Source organism: Anopheles aquasalis, chromosome 2, assembly GCF_943734665.1.
Source record: "Anopheles aquasalis chromosome 2, idAnoAquaMG_Q_19, whole genome shotgun sequence".
NCBI classification, from domain to species: Eukaryota; Metazoa; Arthropoda; class Insecta; order Diptera; family Culicidae; genus Anopheles; species Anopheles aquasalis.
This window is the reverse complement of record NC_064877.1, coordinates 48,322,501-48,345,000: the sequence shown is the minus strand read 5'-3', so window position 1 is coordinate 48,345,000 and position 22,500 is coordinate 48,322,501. Positions and strand designations below refer to the sequence as shown.

The 22,500-nt window shown below is 51.2% G+C and overlaps 1 protein-coding gene across 6 annotated transcripts in view; it reads right to left on the bottom strand.

The window, feature by feature from the left end:
- Positions 1-22,500, bottom strand: part of LOC126581278 (protein TANC2) — a 100,193-nt gene that overhangs the window by 44,557 nt on the left and 33,136 nt on the right. Inside the window, exon 1 of one of the 6 annotated variants that reach the window (XM_050244820.1) lies at positions 12,743-12,766. The exons of the other annotated variants lie outside the window; for them this stretch is intronic. The gene's annotated coding sequence lies outside the window, so the exon portion shown is untranslated. Of the gene's footprint in view, positions 1-12,742; positions 12,767-22,500 lie in introns of those variants that run through there. 6 annotated transcript variants of the gene reach the window in all.

The window sequence follows — 22,500 nt, the reverse complement described above, 5'->3', positions numbered from 1 at the left end:
GGGCGGGATCGTTTCGCGGGGCGTAATTAGCTGATCACTTGTCGCACACAGACTCACACGGGTGGGCTACGCTTGGCCAGTGCAACCACGGGCACAACAATCCTTTTTGCTGCCACTGCTGCTAGAGGAGCATTGCATGATCAGCAACTTGGGAGTGTATGTTTCGTGCAACGGAAGAGAATGAAGGCGGACAATGTGGCCACGAATCGAACGCGAAATTAGAATCAACATCGATCTACGCCGAAACACGAACTACCGGGCAACATCCTGGTGCCAGATCAGGAAAGAAAGGAAAGCAAAGACACTCCACCGGTTCCACCTTTTCCATCGAACGCAACGAACGATCGATAGTGAAGCAAGCCGAGTCTTATCGTGTCGATCGCCGAAGAGCACAGCAAGCTGAAGACAGATCAGCTGTCAGCGTGCGCTCGGGATCTGGTTAAGGGTGTCTTTGCTGACTCGGTGGCTGTGTATCGGAACCGAAGCTCTGATCGCTATCGGGCCAGTGGTGGCCGCTCGGTGAAAGCAAATTAAATTGTAAAACACTATGCGCCCGTGTGTGTCACCACGTCGACGACGAGCGCCTTTTTCATTTCCCTGCACCCCAGCGGCCCTACGATGTACTGCCAGCCAGCCAGCCAGCCAGCCAGCCAAACGGTCCGGAACCTGTTCCGTAGTTCATGGGGTAGGCCTCGGTGTGGGTTAACAGCCAGATGCTCCGCTTGGCAAAGGGGTGAAGCATCGCATTAAGGAGCACGTTCCGCACGGGTTGGGACCACACCATCCACTGGGTGCTGGTGTCGTCTCGCCGTGCCGTGCGAAATTGCTCGCCATGGTTGAGATTTTATTGAACTCATAAAGCAGACATTTAGATATGGTGTACAGTGAGCACCGATAGTACGACCGGAACGGTGTTAAATGGGCTTCAGGTTGCTGCTCTGCAACACATTCGGATTAGGATTAGTGCTGAGCAGCAGCAGCAGCAGCAGCAGCATCAGTAAGCTGTTTTGCGGCACAGCACTTGGTTTGGTCGAGGAAAAAAGATACTTTTTTGTTAGATGAAATAGATTCGTACTTTCACATAACGCGTCCGCGTCTTTTCTATGAAAAAAGCGTAAAGTTGAAGCACAATTTACGGCTGGGAACGCACTTCGCGATAAATAGGCGTTAACCTGGTCACTTCTACTTCCCCGTGCAGGAACCAGCAGGAAACGGGTGTGTAACGGATCGGCCATCAACATTCAAGTACCGTGGTGGTAAGCCAACCTAACCGAGTAGCATCAGCAGCATCTGGTGTGGCCCTTTACGCACCTGGTCTACACCTGGTTACCGACTGGCGACTGGCGACGAAGGAAGATATTGAAAATTTGCATATAAATTTCCCTTTAATTAAGTGTCTACCAACTGTGCTGTTGCGATCGCCGTAGCGCCGTGCTAGTCCCTCTACGGTGAGGCTCCCCGTGGTGACGGAACCACCGTTTGTCTGCAGCAAAGTTCCCATGCAGCGCGCTGCATCGTGTGGCTGACGGGAAACGGATGAATGCGCTTTTTCTGCATTCTAATACCCAACCAGTCCCCAGTCCTCAGTCCCGTATCGGTAAATGCTGTGGAGCTTTAGCAGGCGCCCGGAACGATCGTCCCTGTCGTCGTCGTCGTCGTCGTAGTCATAGATTTGCATCTTTCAGATATGCATCTGAAAGGGAAGAGGTGAACGTACCACGCAGCGCTCCAAAGTGTTAGCGCACAAGTTGCGTTGCGGCACCACACACCGGGCGAATCGAATCGCACATAATAGCGGTCCCATCACCTACCGAACCGAAGATGATAGTGTCTGATAGAGTCTCCTGAGCTGTCGGACAAACCGACAGTCGTAAGGCCCTTCGAACTGAGCGTCGGTGCGGTGGTTTAGGCACTTTGCATTCCGCACAATGGAATGCATGCGCACGATGACGGCGGCGGATTGAATTGAAGAAGCGGAGGGATGCTGAAGAGATGAATAAGTTAAGTGACGCACTTGTCACATTTACTTGTCTCGCTAGGCATCATCTCTTTCGCTGTGTGAAGCGCGCCTCATCAGGAGGCGCACCACTAGCTGCAACGAGCTAGACATCCACACACTGCTGATTATAATTAAAATCACTCAACATGCTGGTGTCTTCATTAGATCAGGGGAACATTCAAGGTGCCTTCGAGGACGGGTGGGGAAGGTGATCCAAGATTGATGAGCATTGCGCGATGGAGATCTTCTAACGGGGGGTTAGCTGTGATTGCGTTGCGCCCGTATGACGATGCTCCGTCCCTGGTGCAATAACCTATACATCATGTTCTGCGCGCATAAAGGCTCATTAAACTATCGCCACCTGTCACCATCCATAGCACACGCAAGGAATGGAATACTTGCAGTACATGTCGGATATTGAAATACCATTCCGGTGAGAGAACGAAGAAGAACCAGTAGAACAGGTACAGCGATGATGCCCGATGGTTCTGACCAGAAGAACGTTGCATCATGTGAGGACATTCTCTTCTTGAAGACGTATAGACCACACGTCAAAGACCACGGAATAGCTTACCTGTAAAATGGAAGAACAAAATGAAACATTTCATTAGACACTTTTATCGATTAATCAACTATAGAGGGAGAGAGGGGATGAGAGCGAACTAACGGAGCGGTGGACAAAGGTTGCATGTCGATAGCACAGTCGGAGTCGGAGCCAAGCCTAATGGCAGGCCGGTGCTCATGGTACTACCTTGAACACTTGTCATTCAAATCTGCCACGCAGCGAGCGACACTAATGGATGCTGATTCGTTCCGTGCGATGGAATCACTGACGCCGCACACCGTCCCGGGGCTGCACTTTGATCTATCGACATTCGAGATTCGCATTATGGCTGTTGCTGTGGAACTCCGAGACGTATCCCGCTATCGAATGCTTAAGGACATTAAGAAAAGGTGGCGCATACATTCCAGTCGCACGTCTCGTGTGCTTTGGCCGCTGTATCGTACAGCAGAGCACAAGGAATCTAGCTCAAGGGTACAGCGTGGCCACTTTATGTTATATTGAAAACATTAGGATATCGGAGGTCAACAATTCGATTAGACGCAATTCAGGACAACTTCCACAAGAACCACTTTGAATCTTTAGTAACGTTTCTAAATAAACCTTCCAATGGAGTGAGACATCTTCAGAAACGAATGCATTGCGGATGGCCACCACTTTCGACACTTTCACCGCCTCGTGGAAGGTTCGAAGAAGCCCTTCCCCATCATGACAAATCATAATCGTGCTTCAAATTGAGTGCTCAATTTAGCACGACTCCATTACCACCACATCATCCACCACAGCAAACGGGTTCCACAGCAAACGGTCATCGCATCGCATGGAGAAACAACACAACCAGCGGCTCTTATCATTAACCGCACACCGCCAGCAGTGTAGAGTGCCATCATGGGGGAAAACAATTCCATCAACCGCGCAGAGTCTAGAGAGCTTCAAGTACCACCGCAATGGAAGCGCCATCAGTGCAATCCTCCCAGAGAAAGTGATAAATCCCGCACCAATGCGACGACGCTTGACGACGCTTGATGCGTTGGAAGTTGTTTATTTTAATTGATGGCACATTCGCCTAGCCTCGCGGCACGCGGTCTAGGCTGCACTCGATGTCAATATCGCCGCCCCTGGCGCACACAACCAGGAACTCATGCTTCGTCAACGAGCTGCAGATTAAGGGTTTGCTGGAAGCTGGCTGGCACGCGGCTGTCACCTGTATAGGTGGCACCCCGCCGGTCGTCGCATAAACCATGGATTCGAATGAGAATCACTGGACCTGATCCTGTCCATACGTCGTCACCGAGGTGTATAATTAGTGATCGTAAAATGGTGAAGGCCGACAAAAGGGGGGACCGGGGAATTAGCTAAATTGTAGCTAAAGCTATCACGGCTTGGTAGTTCTGTTGCCACTGCTGCTGCTGCTGCTGCTGCTACTAGTTGGTTTGAAGCCACATCTCGATCGCAATTGTCTGTAATATGAAGTCGTTAGCTGATGAGCAGCCGCAGCAGCAACACTTTGGCGCAACGTTTCATTATTTAATCAATTAGCTTGCTGGTTGGTTGGTTGAGCGAACTCGAAGAGCTGATCTCGAACCAGAGCGCAAATGGGAAATTGGGAATCTCTGAAGTGTACCTCTCCAGACGGGCAGACTTTTACCGTACGGTTTTTCTTCGACGAAGCTCTCCACTTTATCGACATCCGGCCATTGAACGGCGCTGAAGTTCCCACACGGCCCACAAATTATGGCACAGCCATTTAGCACCTTCACTCTTCAATTCGCAATCGAAAGTTTCAGTCTATTTTTTTTTCATCTTAAAGCGCCCCTCGAAAGCATAAGCAGAGCATAATTCGCGAAGGCACTTCTGGTGGCAGCAGCTGCGAGTACTTGGTTTCTCTTGTACCGTTCAATGCGTTTCCGTGATCTACAGGGTGGCCAGAAATGGCATTGACGGTAGTTGAGGTTGTTTCGGTGTTTTTTTGTTAATTTTATCAAGTGTACCTAAATGTTCATATTGAACAAATACCAAATATATATCAATTTTTAAGCAAGTAAATCTTACTAAGATGAAAAGTATTCAAATGTGTGCTCAAAATATTTGTAACGAACATGGGGAAAAAACAAATAAATTATTAACAGCGATGTCTTCAAAATTATTTGTATGATGATCAAGACCATCAACATTCATTTGTATGTAAATAATGCATACAAAAATTTGCTAGATGTAATTTTAATATACAAGCAAAATAATGCAGATCGCCATTAAGTCTGGTAACCCTATACTGACGTCGAGTTGCCGACTCGATCCAATACTGCCGCCAATCGTATGATCTCGGTAGAAATTGGCTCACCACTTCAACCAAGAGAGTTCTCGTTGAACCTCTCGTCAGTTCAAGGAAGCGACTCTCTAGATCCTCAAGCCACCAGATTACAAAAAATGCGATCACGATGACCAACGAGATGACGTGTACAAAGAAGAACCGTAAGCTACAATCTCTTACATGGCCCTCTCTTTCCCTCCATATTATGCCTACCTCTATATAACTCATCATTCCGGTGCCCTGCCACGTGACCCTGTGACACACATTTTGTAATATTCAATTCCCTTGTATTCCCTTCCCCCCTGGGCCCCTTACAGGCACACAGTGCTTGGAGGAAGCACAGATTCGATCGGCGAACGGAAAACGTGGCTCTCGGCGAAATGGCTCTTCGTATGCGATTCCGTCGAGATCAATTTTCTTCAATTCTCAAGATTCCGCGAGCTGGCGGGCTGGCCGGCAGACCGATGACCACAACATGTGCGCAAATCCGGAGGGAACGGGAGTTTATGCTGCTCCGCTTTTTCACATTGTGTTTTATGCTCCTCTGCCTTCGTTGTCGTCATCATGGACGTCGCTCGACGATTTCAGCATTATGCTGCTTTTTGTCTTCCTCGCCAGCATCTTCCATTCGCCAAGAGAGCCGGTTCGCGAAGTGGTTTGTTTGTGCTTTCCGTTGCACTTTCGTTGGCCGGATTTGTTTATCCTTTATCCTTGCCCGCCCTGGTTTCCAGCCGAATTTCCTCGCTGCCTCGCGTGATTTCAATTTGTAGACCCCGCAAGTGCCCGCAAAAACCAAGTGGTGCCTACGGTGCCTGGAGCATTGTGACCAAGGCTTTCACCCGATCAACCGTTGACCTCTTCATCCTCCTCTTTCCCTCTCTCTTTCGCTACAGAATCGTGGCCGGGGCTGAAGATATGCATTTCTTAATTTATTTTGCTGTCCTCGTTTGCAAAACAACGCGGAACGCGCGCGCGCCCGTACAGCTGGACGGATGGACTGCTCCAGAGGCTTATCCGCAGCAGCGTCCGTGGTATTCGTCGTATTCGTTCGCTCGTCGATGGACACTATAATTATGAGCCATTCCTGTAGCGGGAGAGCGGTCATACACACAGCCAGCCAGCTAGCCAGCGAGCATCACTCGTGACGTTGCCGGCTGATGGTATCAAACTAGGCGCGGCCACACCGATCCAGCATGGCCACTCCAACGGGACGAGCGGCATCACTTGTGAAGGTGCAAAAGTCTGACCATGGACCGCGTGTTAGGGCCATCATCTCGTCATCCATCGGGTTCTCGTGGTGTGTTCTTTTCTGGGATTCTGGGTCGATTCGGCCATTTATCGAATCCGCGGACCCTACTTCCTGCTTTTATGAGACACTCACGCAGCGACCGTCCCGAGCGGAACTCGTTCTTCGTTGCGAAATGTAATTATAGGCTATTGTTTATTTATCCCGCATCGTCCTGGGCCCGTACTATCATCGCTAATCGAACCACGGGTTAAGAGTTCACCGATGGCCAACAGACATTTCACATAAATCCCTTGTCCGCCACACCTTCTGCTAGAGGATTGGATTGGATCTCACCGTGGAACGGAATGAAAGTTCCAGGCACAGGGAATGGAAATGGTTGAGAAGCCTAGCAACTGTTCGACATAAAAAGAGAGCTCACATTAATGGAAGCATTAAACGTCTCCATATTCCACGCATTTCATCCCTCCCATTGCGCCACTAAGCGGCCATCCAGTAGGGAATCTCACGCTTACACTAAGCCCTACACAACAATCCCTTAATGAAGTATCAAGCGGATAAGCTAGCTGACCGCTCCTCTAAAATTCAAACAACAAACGGATGGAATGGGGCTCGCATCGTAAAACCGTCGTTTGTTCCCGGTTTCCGTTTTTTTCCCCTACAAGACGTACAACGCTTTGAGAGAAGTTGTTTGTTTGCCTTTCACACGTGGAACGGTGGTTGTTTCCGTGGACTCTCTGCGGAGTCGTCTGCTTTCCGGTTCATCCATTGATAAACCCAGAAAACACTTTATGGCCACCGGTTGACCGAACGATCGATTTCACTTTGGTGCACCACCTCGTGATAATCCCTCGTGATCCCGACAACCCGGCAGCAGCGGATTAAAGCTGTTATGACTACTAGCGACCTCGTTGCCGCGGGAATTGTAGACGACAAACGATGCACGATGTTGTTTGTCGATGCAGTGGGACTATTTTTATAAATGGAACACCAATGTGAACGAGACATTTGTGCAGACGGGGTTGTTGGCACATAAAAAGTAAAAGCTTAGTCAATGATGATACTTGAAATTGCGCGATGCACCGGATGCCGGACTGGCATTGCAAGCGATCTGTAGCGAATGGAGTTGCAAATGGCGGATGAAATTATCATTATTATACGAAATGGTATAGCTGCGCGAGTATGTTTTGCCGTCGAGCTGTTAGCGGTAATGGTCTCAACAATCGCATTCGTGACGCGCGTCGGAACCGCGCCTAGTAATCACTTCCTGGCGTCAATCGACCGTGGCGCTCCGTTTCGCTCGCCAAACGAGATTGCTCTCCCCACCCGCCCTGCGCCCTGTCTTCTTCACTTGATCGGCATACATTAAGATCAAGATTAACCCATTAGACGGCAGCAGCAGCAGCAGCAGCACGATCCGCAGACGATACTTACGGAGCACGATGGTATGTGTGTCCCACGGAGGCGCCAATCCATAGCACGAGCCACTTCAAAAATCAATTTAATCTAATTAGGCGGCTGCAACTCCATTCCCCCCTCCCCCCTCCACCCGTGCTCCTTCCCTCATCAAGGTGCGTTTTATTGGCCGCCCGGGGCGGGTATTTAAATAGATGGCCCACCTGCTGGGTTGAATTCGAACTGAAGCCCAAATTCCGATCTTCGAGCGCCACACAGCGTCACTCCACACGATAAGAAACGAAAGTAAGGTCGAAGGGTCTTGGTAGAGGATGGAAGCGTCGCGCATCGCAGTATCGTGAAGCCCCTTGACCTTCTTCTTCCATCCAGCCGTCCGGAAGGGAGAGGTCGTGGCCCTTTGCAATCGACGGTCTCGAAATGATTGAAATGTTTCGTCCGGGCTTTGCGCGATGTTGTCGGTTGTCAATCAGTGATGCCACCTCTCGAGCAGCAATGATTGGGCGCCTCCGACGAGGAAGATGATGATGATGACGATGGGGAAGCACCTCGGACGCTCCAGTACAATGTAACGATCGGTGCTGCAAGGCGGTGGTTAATCAATTCTTTCCCTTTTCTTATTTCGGGAAAACACTTTCGCCACTTTCACTCGCCGTTTCCAGGAGGGCAGAGAAGATGCTCTGTGCCACACTGGCGACGACAACGACGACAGCAATTTGGTGGTTGGTGGAGGCTAAGAGTGGATACTGATTTGATCGCCAATGGGCACCACCGAACATTCGATCTTCAATCAATCGAAATAGTACGCGCAACGAGTGGGTAATGATGGTGATTTTGCGCGCCAGAATCACATCAACAGAACGGTGTAATCATCCGCAATCAAACGCAAACCCGGCTCGCCCGGCCGACTGGTGCCATCCGATGGTCCGATCTGTACCGCAAATCGTGTTGCTTATCGATGCTACACCATCGCTTTGCACGCACGGACGCACGCACGGACGCTTCATTATGATTCCATCGTTACTTTCGCCCAATAACGCAACGCAACGACACTTCCAACCACGTCAACAAGACTAAGTACACAATGAAGGGACCCTGTCGAGGGTGGAGATCGTTTTTTTCTTACCAACCGTGCCCACGGAACGCAGAAACGCATTCACGGGAAAGCGTATGAAAATGTCCAATTAAATGCGCCGAGAAATAGCGGCGACCGATCGCACCGCACCGATTGCACGTTCGGTGAATCCGTGGCATGAAAGCATACGTGCCATTGGCCTCGGTTGGGGATGGATGCCCTGAATGCGTTTCGCGTGCGTTCGCGCGTGTGTTGTTGGAAAAGCGTTTTTCCTGAATGCTCCCGTGGGCAAGAAAATATGAGATCTGGGGGCTCCGAGAGGCGCAGAGTCGCAGAGAAAGTGTTTCATCATCATCATTTCGCTTCTCGCAGCACAACCTCTGCTCTACAAACAAGGCTGGGTGGCTGCTGTTAGTCAACAGGATCATTAGAGCCACCTCAGCCAGCCCATCAAACTGTCACCATTCCACCGATGGTCGTGTAATGATAATGATCGCCTATCGGTGGTCGCCGTTGATCGATCGATCGATCGATCGGACGATCGATTGCCGTATGCTCGCTTCTGGGCCATCACTGTGCGTCACACATCATTGCGAATCCGGTGGCCCAAGCCTGACAGGTGAAGAAAGAAGGAGAGAAAAAAAACCCCCCGATGTCCACCCAGTCCCGTCGTCTACCTCAGCCAGCGAGGATCAGATGAAAGTGAAATTGGCAGCAACAACAACCCGCCCCCCTCCGTGCCATCACTTTCCTATCCTGTTGCTGCTGCTACTGTTCCCTGGAAAGCGATAATCGTAACACTTACTAGGGCGATGATTGTGAAGTCATCCTAATCGGAGTTCCTCGCAGCTAGTGAATGGGTCTCTCCTCTAATGGGCTCTCTAGTCATTCACCGTGAAAGTGTAAGACCGTGCATCGCCACCAGGTAGTGACGACAATTCCGGAAAAACACCAGAGCCCCCCTCCCGCGAGAGGAAAACCGAGTGACATTGGCCACTGGCACCGGTGAAAGGGAACCTTCCATGTCCCTTTACTTGCTTCTCGGGCGCTCGCGGCGAGTTCCAAGCGCTTAATTGGAGTGGAGATGAGGTCCGAACGACTGCCCCTGGAAGTGAATGCATGCCCACACGAAATGCAATCTAATAAATAGCTCGTCATAGGGAGCGAGAAAATGATTTGCCGGAAGTGATCGTTTCATTTGTCGCTGCCCTTATTGGATTTGACGAGCGCGAACGGTGCTCTAAGTGTTTGTGGGTCTTCAAAGTGGAGATCTTCGTAGCATCTCCCAGGGGAAACGACCCCGTACAGGAACCGGCCGTCACGAATTCGTTTAACCTCTTCGCTAACCAACGGCATTCGCTCGTCCACCTCATGCTTGCACATGACATTTAGCGCTCTCTGCTTCAATAGCCCCGAGCGCGCCCCGTGCTGGGGTCCCCAGTTGCTGAAGCAGACAAAAAAAAAAATCAAACATTCTTCGCCCGAACCGAGCATTCCCAGCGTCTCCGTTTTCACGAGTGATAGTGATCTTTACACAGCCCGCTCCTCATTCCGTTCCAGTGGTCCATTTGTAATTCATTTGTCTAACGGGTGAAGGGAACCAACGCACCCAACAGGCACGTTGCATCCATCGCAGAAAGCGAAGAGAACGCAGCGACTGACAGTGCGGACTGATATCGGCGGCTTGGCGGCTTGTGAAACGTGCCATCAACCACCGTCCACCGTAAAGGCGAAGAACACACGAAGAAGCAGGTGTTTAGTTACTCCGACTCCGGTGTGACTCCGATGTGGGACGCAGAATGCGCTGCCAGAGCTCGATCGATGTCGGATCGGTGTCATGTGAATGCGCTCGACGTCTCGCCTCACGTCGCCGGCGAGCTTGACCGTTGGCTGCGTGGGGGCATTTGATAGAAAATGGTCGTTCCCCTTCGAGATCAGGCACCCACGGACTCGCACGGATCCAACGGACCATCGCAGACAGGCTGACGACGGCAGCGACTAGTCAGCGGCTTCATCATCGGCGCAGGTATCTTCATATCTGGCGTGTGGGGCCGCGAAAAAAAAACACGGAGACATTTCCAACGCACCGCACATGCCCAGAAGTGTCTGTGAGCACTTTGGAACCACGCGTGCAATCCGGTTCCGGCTACCAGCATTATCAGTTGTATGGTTTTGTCTGGCTATCATTATCGTCGTCGTTCTCGGGTTTCACTCAGGTTGCGCATCAGATGGAGTCAGGTGCTGGTTACGTTGTTTTTTTTTGCATGTTTCATGGCTTCAATCAATGTCGCTGCTGGTGGCCACATTTGACAGGGGCGTGGAACATCAAATCATGAGTACGTCGAGTTCATTCAACGGTTTCCGGCTGGTTGGCCACGGTTTTTGCATCCCCGAGGTAAGTGGTGGATAGATACCAACGGACGGCCACGAGCAGCAGAACCAACGCGAATGGTCACCATTGTTGTTTGTCACCGATCCACGCTCCCGGGGGGAAGAACGGGATGACGGGACCGTGTGATGTGTCTGTTTGAACACTTAATTAGTCTCACACATACCCACATGCTGTCTCTGCTGGAGTGCAGGCACCGGTCAACCGATGGCTAACAAGTGCAAACACCGCATTTGCATATGAATAGTCAATAGTCCGAAGTTCACATGGCAAGACGGCTTCAACAGCCTCAGTAGCAAGCCTACAAGTCCCTCCGGAACTCGGGTGCCGCTCGGATGATTACTTAAATTGAATTCGATTGAACGATGGCCGCGAATGCCGAGGTCTCGCACGGATGGTCAATCAATTTGGCGGCCCCAGCCGGCTTGCTCGCTCACTTGATGGTTCTAATTGGAGAAAGATGCTTCTTCGTCTCTTCTAAGTCTGTGGCCACGGCCAGTGCGTAAATAAATTGCTTATGCTTATTGCTGTGTCTTGCGAGTTGCAAATTGAAACATGAATCCCCCCCGAGGAGGTCCCGACCAACGGTCAATTTCAAATTAATTACCAAACCACCCTGGCACGGTAAGGCCAGACACCAACTCTACGGCTACGTGTATATCACTTTCCCATGATAATTGCTACCAGTGGCAACAGGGTTTACAGCTAGGCTCCCGTCCTCGGGTTCCCCCAAAAATGTCATTCGAGACGGAGATTGGTGGTGTGTGATAGCCCACGACAGCACACCGTGGGGCGAAGCTGCGAAGATGAAAAACGGCCAACCTTAACCGCACAAAACAAACGAAAGAAAGAGTGCGCGACGCGGACGCGGACTGCACACTGACACTGCAATTAATTTGATTACAGACCGATCAACTTTGACATTTTTGTGACTGTGGTTGGGACGGCAGTTGGTTGCAACCGCAGTCGCAGTCGCAGCCGCAGCCGCAACCGCCACAGCTTGCCAGCCACAACGTGTCTTGGAACTCGATCTCCAAACTCCAAAAGGAAACGAAACTGACGACGAATCGTGCCATCGTCGTTGATGGTGGTTTGGCGGGAGCGAGAGCGTAAGCTCCAATAGGTTCCCGAGGGGGAGGGAAAAAAGGAAAAATTAAAACATTAAAACCAGCATTTGGGCTGCTGGGCCTCCCCGGGTCGGTCCCGTCCCGTATTTCGTGAGAAGGCTCCATCAACGGGGTGCTGCTGCATGCCATGCCACCGTCACCGTTGGGGTTGGTGCAGCACCTGTGTGCCATAATTGCCGGGAGTCGGGGCGATCGGTAAATTATCTGCCATGCGCAAAACCGGTGGCACCTCACCAGCTACTACCTGCCAGCGCCAGGGGATGCATTCCGCCCCGAGAACCGGTGAGTAGCGGCAGCGGCAGTGGCAGTGGCAGTATATGGCACCCAGTTTGTCCCAGTTTGTAGCGACGCGATGTTGTCCCGGTTTTCGCGACCGAGCTGGGCACAACCGGGCTCGGCGACAGGTTTGCTCTACATGGCCACATGCTCCATGCTACACCATGTGTAGTGGCGACGGCGGCGGCAGGTATACCACGGACTATACGGCGATGCATCGTGCCCAGGGTGCTGACCACGCCAGCAAATGTATGCCAGCGGGCGAACGGTTGGAAACGGTTTCATAAACTAATTAGTGCACTAACTCCATCCGCTGAACCCTCATCGGAGTTCGTGTTCCTGACCTAAAACACGGCAAACGCAAGCTTCTAGAGCGTGTGGTTGGACGTTGGCCAAAGAGCAGCTTGGTGACATGCACACGAGTTGCACTATGAACTAGATTCTGTTGCTCTTCAGTGTCTGCAAGCTGTGGTGCTTCGTCGTGACCTTAACTTACTAGCCTGTAGTTATGTAGTTCCCCGAGTGTGTTACGTCACTTCACCGGCTTACCTGTTGAGTATATAAGAACGGATGAAATACACTGATTAGATGTCGAACTGATCCTCGTACGTGAAAGCATAGTCGCTACGTCTAAACTCCTCAAAATCTTGACACTTCAATAACTGTCGGATCTGCCATGGAGTGGTACTACAAGCGGTACACACTTCAGCCAAGCATTTGTTTCACACGGATGAAGGGCCACAAAAGATGTGCCCGTGACTTCTTCGCATCCGACAAAAATTGAATCCCCTAATGGACGGGCAGGCCGCAAATCTTTCCATCGATCCATCAACACGGGAAGTACAAAGTACAGTGCGGACCTGCGGGGTACGCCATCACCCCTTCAACGGTACCTCTTTTTCTTCTTCGCCGGTAGGTCAACGGCGTACGGCAGCACTTTAGGGCCAAACGCGGAGGACACCATCATCTCATCATCACACTGGACAGGGACCACTTATGTGGCGAAGACTGGGCTGGGCGCACTACAGCCCGGGGTCACCACTGGCCAACGGTAACGTCGGAGCGGGACGCTACTCACCACGTCCTCATGATTTATGAGTCGGTGATGTTTATGATGAATGATGAAGAAGCGCCAAGCGAGCAGCAAGCACATACAAGCGGCATGTCCAGGATTGCCTGTTTTAAACCCCTCTCCAAAAGGTTTCGCCTTAAAGCGTAGGTCTAGCTGACACGCCGTGGCGGAAGTACTTCGGGACTCTATCGGGAAGATCATGCATCTCGAGGGGAGAGTTGAAATTCGCACAGACTTTCCAGTGCTACCAGGGTACCGGGGTATACCAGACAAAACGGTACTTGGCATGGAACGGTTGACTTCCGTAAGCGTAACCTACCCTAGAGTCTTGAACCTGATGTTTCGTCTTGCAGAACGCACCTTGAATTACTTCCAGGGCTCGCAACAAGATACCTTCCTCGGAGTGAGTCCCATACACAGGTCCATAGTGGTGGTGTACCACTTACCCAGCATAGGTTCTTCTTCGGCGGCAGCTGAACTCATAGTTCTGTCCATTTTCCATTGACACCGAATCCAGATCCGAAATGTTCCAGTTCGTGCGAACCATTCAAGCGTTACATCACCAACCAGCCAACCATCGCCAACTTTTTCTCTGTTTCCCCCCCTCGTGGGTACTCGTGAATGGGCACGACGATGTGGAGAAGCTGATACTGTCAAAAGGGAAACCCATTTAACCGACATTCGAATCGCGGCATTCGCCGCACCTTTACTCTGCTCTCCCTGAGGATTGGCAACCGGTAAAGAAGCAAAGCAAACTCCTAAAAGTCCTAACGTACGGATGGGTGCCCCGTGTTTCACCTGCTGTTGCACCTCAAGCTTAAGCCGCGAGAGCTGGTTAAGTAACGCGCGATTCTATTCAAATGAATCGAACCATTGATCTCCAGGTCTCGCGAGCATCTGCAACGAGCATAGTGGCGTGTAGCGGCGGAGCATTCCTGTCGCGCGCGCCGAGAGACCAACGGAAAGGTGCACTAAGGGTGTACGTACGGATGATTCGTGACTTGTCGTGTTTGCGCTGAACTATTTGAACTGCTGCCAAGTTTGCCAACAACTTCGGCTGTGACCGTTGGAGAATCCTCTTCGCGAGAAAAGAATGATGTCGGTTGCTTCACCACGTCGGGAGTTGTACTTATGATTGGTGCCGCCACTCGTGTCCGTTGCTTTGTTGCGAGACGAATCGGTTGCACAATATTCGATATTGCCAAGGTTTAATTGATGGGTGATCCTTCGTGTTAATCAAAGATACATGCTAAAGTAATTGAATCGCTCCAGTCAGTTGCATAAAGTACTGTTGGTGTTTCAGACCTTTCAGACTAGTTGCATTCTACAACTTATACTCTTCACTTGCAACTGTATACGATATGCTACGAATCGCTGCAGCCTCACCCGTTGAGTTCGAGGTGTGTGTTGAACAAACAGAATTAACTTTGTGTGCTCTTTCGCATAGACGCTCGATAGCGGATCGCCTTGTGAACTGACTTACTAGCGTATTCCTATGCATTGAATCACAGGAGCAATCGCTAATTCCTGTTTTAGTAAATTTCCAATAAATCGACCAAATATCAACCACTTTTGCCCAGAAACTGCACACCAGCATCGATTTTGCAAATTAAGAAACAAAGTTGAAATGGCTATCAGACCGGGAATGGTAGGTACCGTGTGAAGGAACACGACGATACGCGACAGATTGGGCTACTATCGCGCTCCTATGTTAAGTACGCTATTTACAGGTACCATTTTCATAATTTCACATACACCAGCGATGATAGTGGTGGCCCCGAGTGGCCCAAATTGAGGTCAAAATGTCCGACCAAATCACACGCGGCCAACAGCAACGAAAACAGAACGCGCGAGGAGCCAGCTAATTGAACAAAACCCGATAAGACAACTGTCCCCCTTCTCTCTCTCTCTCTCTCTCCTCCGATGCTCTCTCTCGAAGGTGTCAACATGTTTCCTTCCAATCTATCTCTCAATCATCGAGTGCGGCAGCGAGTGAGCGAACGATCGAGCACCAGCATCGAAGCACTGAGTGCCGGCGCCAACCAAATGGATTCCACTTAAAACTCGATCATCTCGCTGCATATATGCACCCACCGACCGACCGCGATCGACCAGAAGAACCGAAGGAAACGAAATCCCACTGATTGCGACACAGATTTACGATAGCGCGACCCTCATCGTGTGTATTGGCACCTTTCACCAACCAGAGCCAGCCAGCCAAGGAGAGGAGGCCCCCAGGATCAACGGCCACACATCAACGGCACACCAGGCAAGCGTCCCACCGGCCGATCGGTGACGTTTCGAACGAACGAAACCTGCCACCCCACCAACCCCCGGGGGCACCGGTTCTGTACGCCGGGCCGAAGTTTGCCCTTTTGGCTGTCGATGGTGCGGAACAGTGGAGTGAATTGGAGCGAACCATTTGTCGAGCGGAGCGAAGCGATTCGTATTTGGCCGGCATAATGGGTTCAATAAATAAACACCCCGGATAAATTGGGCATCAAATTGAAATGGCAAGCCAGCAGCCAGCCCCTTGTGCTTGCTTGCTGTGTCCGAGGGCCACCGATCGCGGAATTGAAGCAAAAGCAATGCTGCACGCACCTAAGCGAACCAATCAAGGTCCCAGCAGCCAGTATAGCGGGATAATAGTCACTATAAAGTAAAGAATTTCATTCACCCATCGTCCCGAGCTCTCGATCGAAGGGTTGCGCGCGCGCCCGCAATGGACGCTGGAATTTACGTACTCCCTTGCTCTCCCTCTCAAGTACCATTAAATTACCGGATTCGGTGCGCCAACAGCCACTCCGGATTCGGTGTGGCCCTCACCTACGAGTGCGTTGGAGAGATTTCCGCCAAAACAAACGTCACTCTCCGAATCGATTCCCGCGATGGGACGCTAATTGAGCAATCCAACGTATTTTCGAGGGCCAAGCTAGCGATCGATCGATCGATCGATGAATCCATGGGCAGCGCAGGGTAATTGCTGCCACAAAGGGTGGATGGGCACTTAACGGGTTGCATGCACGGTGTGTCCCGGATCCCGGAAAGCATGCACTCCATTTCCTGCCGCGAATCGCGGCTTTCGAAACACCGCCAACCCAATGAAGTGAATGATTGATGTGGTGCGAGTGGTGTTTGAGGGCAAACAGAAGGGGCAAGTGCCCTCAATGCTATTGTTAGTCTCCCGTCCCTCACATCGCCTAGTTTGCTACCTTACCCTGCGCCCGTTCTATCTATCCGGCGACAAGTTGCACTCATGGTTGATACATGTTTTCGCACTTAACAGCACACCCGCCGCCAATGCATGCGCGATGGCGATCGATAAAAACAAAGCATCCAAATACCTGCTACCATGGCGGAATGTTACTTTGTGCTTTTTTTTTCAAACGATTTGTAAACCATTCGCGAATTAGTTTTATTTGTCTCTTGTAATCGCCTGCCACCGAGCAGCTTAAACTCTTTCTCGTTTGTTTTTTACAGGCAACGGAAACAGAATGGGACCATCGTATCAGTGAGCGTCACGTACACGCCTCACACACGATGACGCACGATCGACAGACAACCGGAACAGGAACGAAGCGAAGGTCGGGTATTGTTTCATGAATGAAAGTGAAACGCGCCAGCTGATAAGCCTGTGCTGATGGGGCGTGTTTACATTTGGCTCGCAGACCTATCTCTCATCGTCACCTTGAGGATGCAGCTGCCACTCGAATGTAATCAATCGTAGTCGTAGACGAAGTGCATGATCCGTGGCATTATCGTTGGCAGAGGCGCATTGGTTCGATTGACCCACTGCTGGCCACTGACTGCCGTGGTGAGTCGAGAGCCGAGAGGACCAACGAAAGACCTTGGCTCGTGGATTGCACATGTATCGAGGTGAGATAATCATTCCAGTGCTTCTGCTGCCGTTCGGCGCATCCATCTTTGTGGCCTGAAAGCATCAACATAAGTGGCCGCAAGCTCGTATCTTATCCTGAATTTATGATTTGCCTCGAAAAAAAAAACAACAAGTAGAAGGGCACCAGCGGTCGAAGGGACAGGAAAGGGGTACGTCACCGATGCACCATTAGCTTATCCCACAAATCAGAGTCTGTGTCCGTGAGTGTCTTCGCGGAGCATAAATTAACAATCAAATATGCATGCCACGTATGTTGGCGGGTGGTTGTGGACTTCTCTCATCTTACCGCCAGAGCCCAGAGCATACCGCACGAGGCCACGAGGAGACGCGATCGCATTTGATTCACACTCAAAACAACTCGAACCAACCAACTCACTCACTGCGAGCTGGTTTCGTGCGGATCATGATCGCGGATCACGAGCAGCCACGAACGTCAGTTCCCTTTACATCGTGTCACTCGCTGGTCACTCTGTCGCCTGCTCCTTGGAGTTGTGGAGCAGAACAAACGACCAACCGTAGGTAGCGCCCCCGATATCTATCCGGGAAGGTACGGTATGTGAGCGTCAATCTCTCTCCATTACCAGCAGCAGCAGCAGCGAGGACCCGACCGACCTGGCACGGTAGCCCCGCATATAATTAACATGTTTTGTTGCTGTTGCTGTTGTTGTTGTTGCTGTTATGTATGTCTCATCTATTGCCTATGGCGTCCGGTAGGTTGGTCGCTTCCACCGTTTGGCTACCGTTTTGGTGTTGCCTTTGCGATCTGTCCGTTTTGCCAATTTCTCCTCTGCCACTGGTGGTCCCAGTCCCCTTACTGGCGTGGTTACGATCGGGGCAGATCGGTCGGCTAATCCAGTGAAAACAAGTTTTACAAGCCAACCACCACCACCAACTCAACGAAACTCCGAGGGATCTGGTTTGGGCTGTTTTGCATACGCAGTGGCATGGCTACCGCATGGCCGCTGCCTGCCAGTAGTAGCAGCAGCAACAGCACACATGCCACAGGGCGTGTGCATAGGGACCGTACTGGCACGAAAGCTAACCGAATGGTGATGACGACAGGTTCTGCATGGCCATGGCGCACTGGGCACACACATCATAATGATTGTCATACCGATCCAATTAAAGCTAATGCCCTCGAGCGGTACACAACCTGGGCCTGTTCTCTTCTCCGGAATACCCGGACACCTAGCCTGCTACTACTAGGAGCAAGCCACTGTGCCACTAATCGCATTCATGGTGTAGCCGAGGATTACCATCAGACCCAGTGAAGGTCCCAGACGAGGAGCGCACGTTTGGTGTTCCATTATCGCATACCTCACACGGCGGCGACGACATCCGCCGAGTCTCCAGAGCCACGACTGCAAGCCTGACGTAATGCGCCACAAGAAATCCATCACCATTAGCAAACAATAAAGGGCTCCTCCACCAACGGCCACTAGTGGTCAGCGATGGTCGTCTGGCGATGGAGTCAAAACATTACTCAAACGATTAGCTCTCGGTGCTAGGAGTGCCAGGGGTGCCAGGCAGTTGTTGGGTCCTGCTGTCCGGACGCACAATAATCCTTAAACATGCTTTGTCCCCGGGGATACACACTATTCGAGCTACAACTTGTCGACAGAGATTTTTCACCGTAGGGGGGGGGGGGCGCTCCGCTAAGCTCCTCGAGACTCCTTTCGCCTGGTTGCAACGAGACTTCGCTAGGGACAATGGTGAGTTGAATGTAAATCGTTGATCTATTGTGCACGCGGCGACATAAATTTCTCGCCAGAAAAATGTGCCACAACACACAAATACTAAAAGGACCTCGGGAGGAGACCTGATTCCCAGGCCCGATGCGTGGGACCTCCTCGTGGTGGCGGCGTTGCCGTGCGTTGACTAAGCCCCCAAAAAAGGGTGTCAGGTGATCAGATTAGCTACACCGAAACGCCAAACATGCCAGGTTTGTCAGGACAACCTGTGCCGATACCTGTGGCACAAACACCGATCAGGAGCGACCGCATCGGCGCCTTAATCAAGTGACAAAGCCAAAACATCACGATCAACGCACATTAGTGCGCGCGCGCGCAGGCAAGGGCCCGAAAGGGGGGCTAGAAAAGCCTAATGTGCTAGGCACGCTACCGGCCGAGACATTCAACGGTGGAGGCTGTGGCGACGACTAGTAATAAATTGCCAACCACTGCGCCACGATAAACGGAAAGGTGATCTGCATCATCGGACGTTATAGATCAGGCTCGGTGGCGGCAATCTCGCAACCGGCATGCCGTGCAGCGGGGCTCTGACTCATGACACATTACCACTGGCATCGACATCGCCATCATCATCACCATCATCGTCACCATCACAGTTGTGGCCACTCTGACCATAAATGGTATAAAACCACCAGCAGATCGCAACCGACCAGCGCGAGGTAGCGTGCAGTCCCCGTGCGTAACGATCTGCACCGGGGGCCACTTTCTTGGCGGGATAATTAGCATAATCCTCTCACCGTTAGTGCACCGCCGCGTACGCGCATTAGTCGAGGATCCAAAGTGAACTGTAATGTGTCTCTCGATCTTAAATGGCGTTACTGCGTTACAAGGACGTTCTTCTGGGCTTAAGTACTTCAAATTGAATTTGAATGTGCATCAAGTTTCTTCAAGTAACTATTGCTTGTTCCAATCCATACTGGAATGATCTATGGACTTGAAGTTGGATCGTAGTGTAGCCATCCAGAGACTGTTTATTCAAAACACTTCGAAACAATTTCTAAAGATCGATAAATCGCAGGGCCTTGGTCTGTATCTTTTGAACCATCATTCATCAAAAGCATTGCGTTTGCTCGGGGGCGAAAGTTTCTTCGTCGCTTCTGCATGATACTGTTGGACCCGGTATCAAGATCATCTGGAGAAACATCACTTCATGGCCATAGGGGCCAAATGCATCCCATTAGTAACGCCAAATATCACCGGCAGCAAATCTCTCTCTCTAGGTGTAGCAGCAAGCAAAGATCACAACATTTCAAAACACACACCCGCGAGAGTGGGGCGTGGTGGTTGACCATCGCTAACACTCTTGGTAAACGCCAGGCTTGGGTTCCCGGGCACACAATCGCCTTCTTTCTTCGGCTGCCACTGGCGCACTGCGGCACCAAAACATACACCTTGACACAGGCACCCACCGCTAGCATATCCATCATCTAGGTGGTTGAGGAAGACAGGGGGGGGGGGGGGGGGTCACATGAGACAACGTTGCACCGTTGCTATTACTCGGTGCCCGCTGGACGACCAACCGGCGACGAGCGCAGGTACCAAGACCAAGCCTAAGCAATCTGTACGAACAAATCTCTGAGATCTGTCAAAGGTAACATTTGACACCAGACCTTCGTGGCTGACTGCTGCATCGCGCTGGTGGTGGTGGTGGTGGTGTCTGGTGACTTCAAAACAGGCAGCAATGTTCAGTATTGACCCCTTCGGGTAGCCCCAAGCAGTTGTTCGTCGCAAACAAAGACGACGACGGTAGCACCTGGAGCTGTGCTTGGGAGTGGCTTGGGTTTGCGTCTTCGGCGTCGTCCTATGCTCTGGACAAATGTCACTATCCCAGTTGAGACGTCGCGGCATTGCCAAAAAGTGCGTCTTTTTGGGGGCATCAACAAACTACCGACCCCGTGGGTACGGAGCGCACAGATCGTGGTGGTACAATGCGTGTCCTTGTTGTGTTTATCAAACGGTAAACATTGACTTGACTTACCTCCCGAATACGCGTCGCACACTGTTGGACACTGGTCGATGGCGAAGTATCTGTTTGACCTCATCTAGAGCGAGCGCCAGCAGTGACGCTATTGCGCAATGCAATACTCCTGAGAAGCGCGCGCGCGCGCGAGAGAACACGCGCGAACTTGCGGACCCGCGCGGTGTCACCGATGCCAGATAAGATCTAGTCGCCAGTCCCCCGGGCCGGTCGGTCCAAGTTTTGTCGATTGCTATCGTACGGTCAAAGGCAATTCTTGAATTTGCCGGGCACGCTACCACGCTACGGAGCCAGTTTTGGAGCAAACAGCGAGTAGAGATAGCATGTTCGCTGGATTGTCGATTACCGAATGGACGTCAACGGTGAACACGTTGACTCATCTATTCCGCTAAAGGCCATTCGCTGGGCAGCCATCTAGCTAAGACGACTCACGAACGATCGATCGTTCGAACGAACGGTGAACAATCCGGTCCACAAGTTGTGCTGTGAAGATGATCGGTGGTCCTAGTAGCATTGAGCGATCGATCAAAATGTGGTGTGGCTACGTGCAACACCCCGGCCGGACACTCGCACCTTGAGGCCAGGGCTTTTGCGTGATTATGATTTTGACATTTTGCGCACCGCAACACCCGGGCACACCACCGCGGGAAGGACACAAACAGGCGAGTTGCGCTGTTTCCGAGAGGCGGCATCACTTTCATGTTGCGCGCGAATTGAGAGATCGAGACGGTGCGGCGTTGAGACACGCGCGCTGTGACGACTCGTTCTGGCAGTGGTGGTTCGATCTGTTGTTTCCAAATTTTCTTTGGCCCATATTTTGGTGTCTTTAATAGGCGTTAAATGCGCAGTGTTAGAGCCACCAAGGCAGTAAAGACCGAAACCACTCGTGGTCATAAAAAATGATAATTCTGTCCGCTTTCGGAATGCCAAACCAGTAAACACCCGAGAGGAGGAGGAGGAGGAGGTTGGGTGTCCACAATCGATTCGCGACCGCGATTTCGTGCCGCGATCGTGGGCTATGTGTTCTTGTGAAATCGTTCACTGGCAGCCTCCACGATTCGCCGGTTTTGTTTATCCAGGTTTCTCACTTTGGAAACCAGAAAGCGGTTTATGGAAAGGTATTTAAGATAAAAAGAAAAAAAAAACTCCAAACAACAGAGCCAAGAAACAATGGCCAACGGGTTTCTTCCAGCGAGAACAGAATCAAAGTTGTTGGCGATACGGAACAGATAACCGCTGGTGCACCTTATGCGTCGTAGTGTCACCCCAAACGAGGAAGAGAGGCGGTGGTTTGAATGTTTTTAAAACCTCCAAATCAGAGTGTTGCGGGAGTATTTAATTACCAGGTTTAATGGTTCGTTTAAGATACGCTAAGCGACAGCGTGACGGACCTGGGCAGCAAT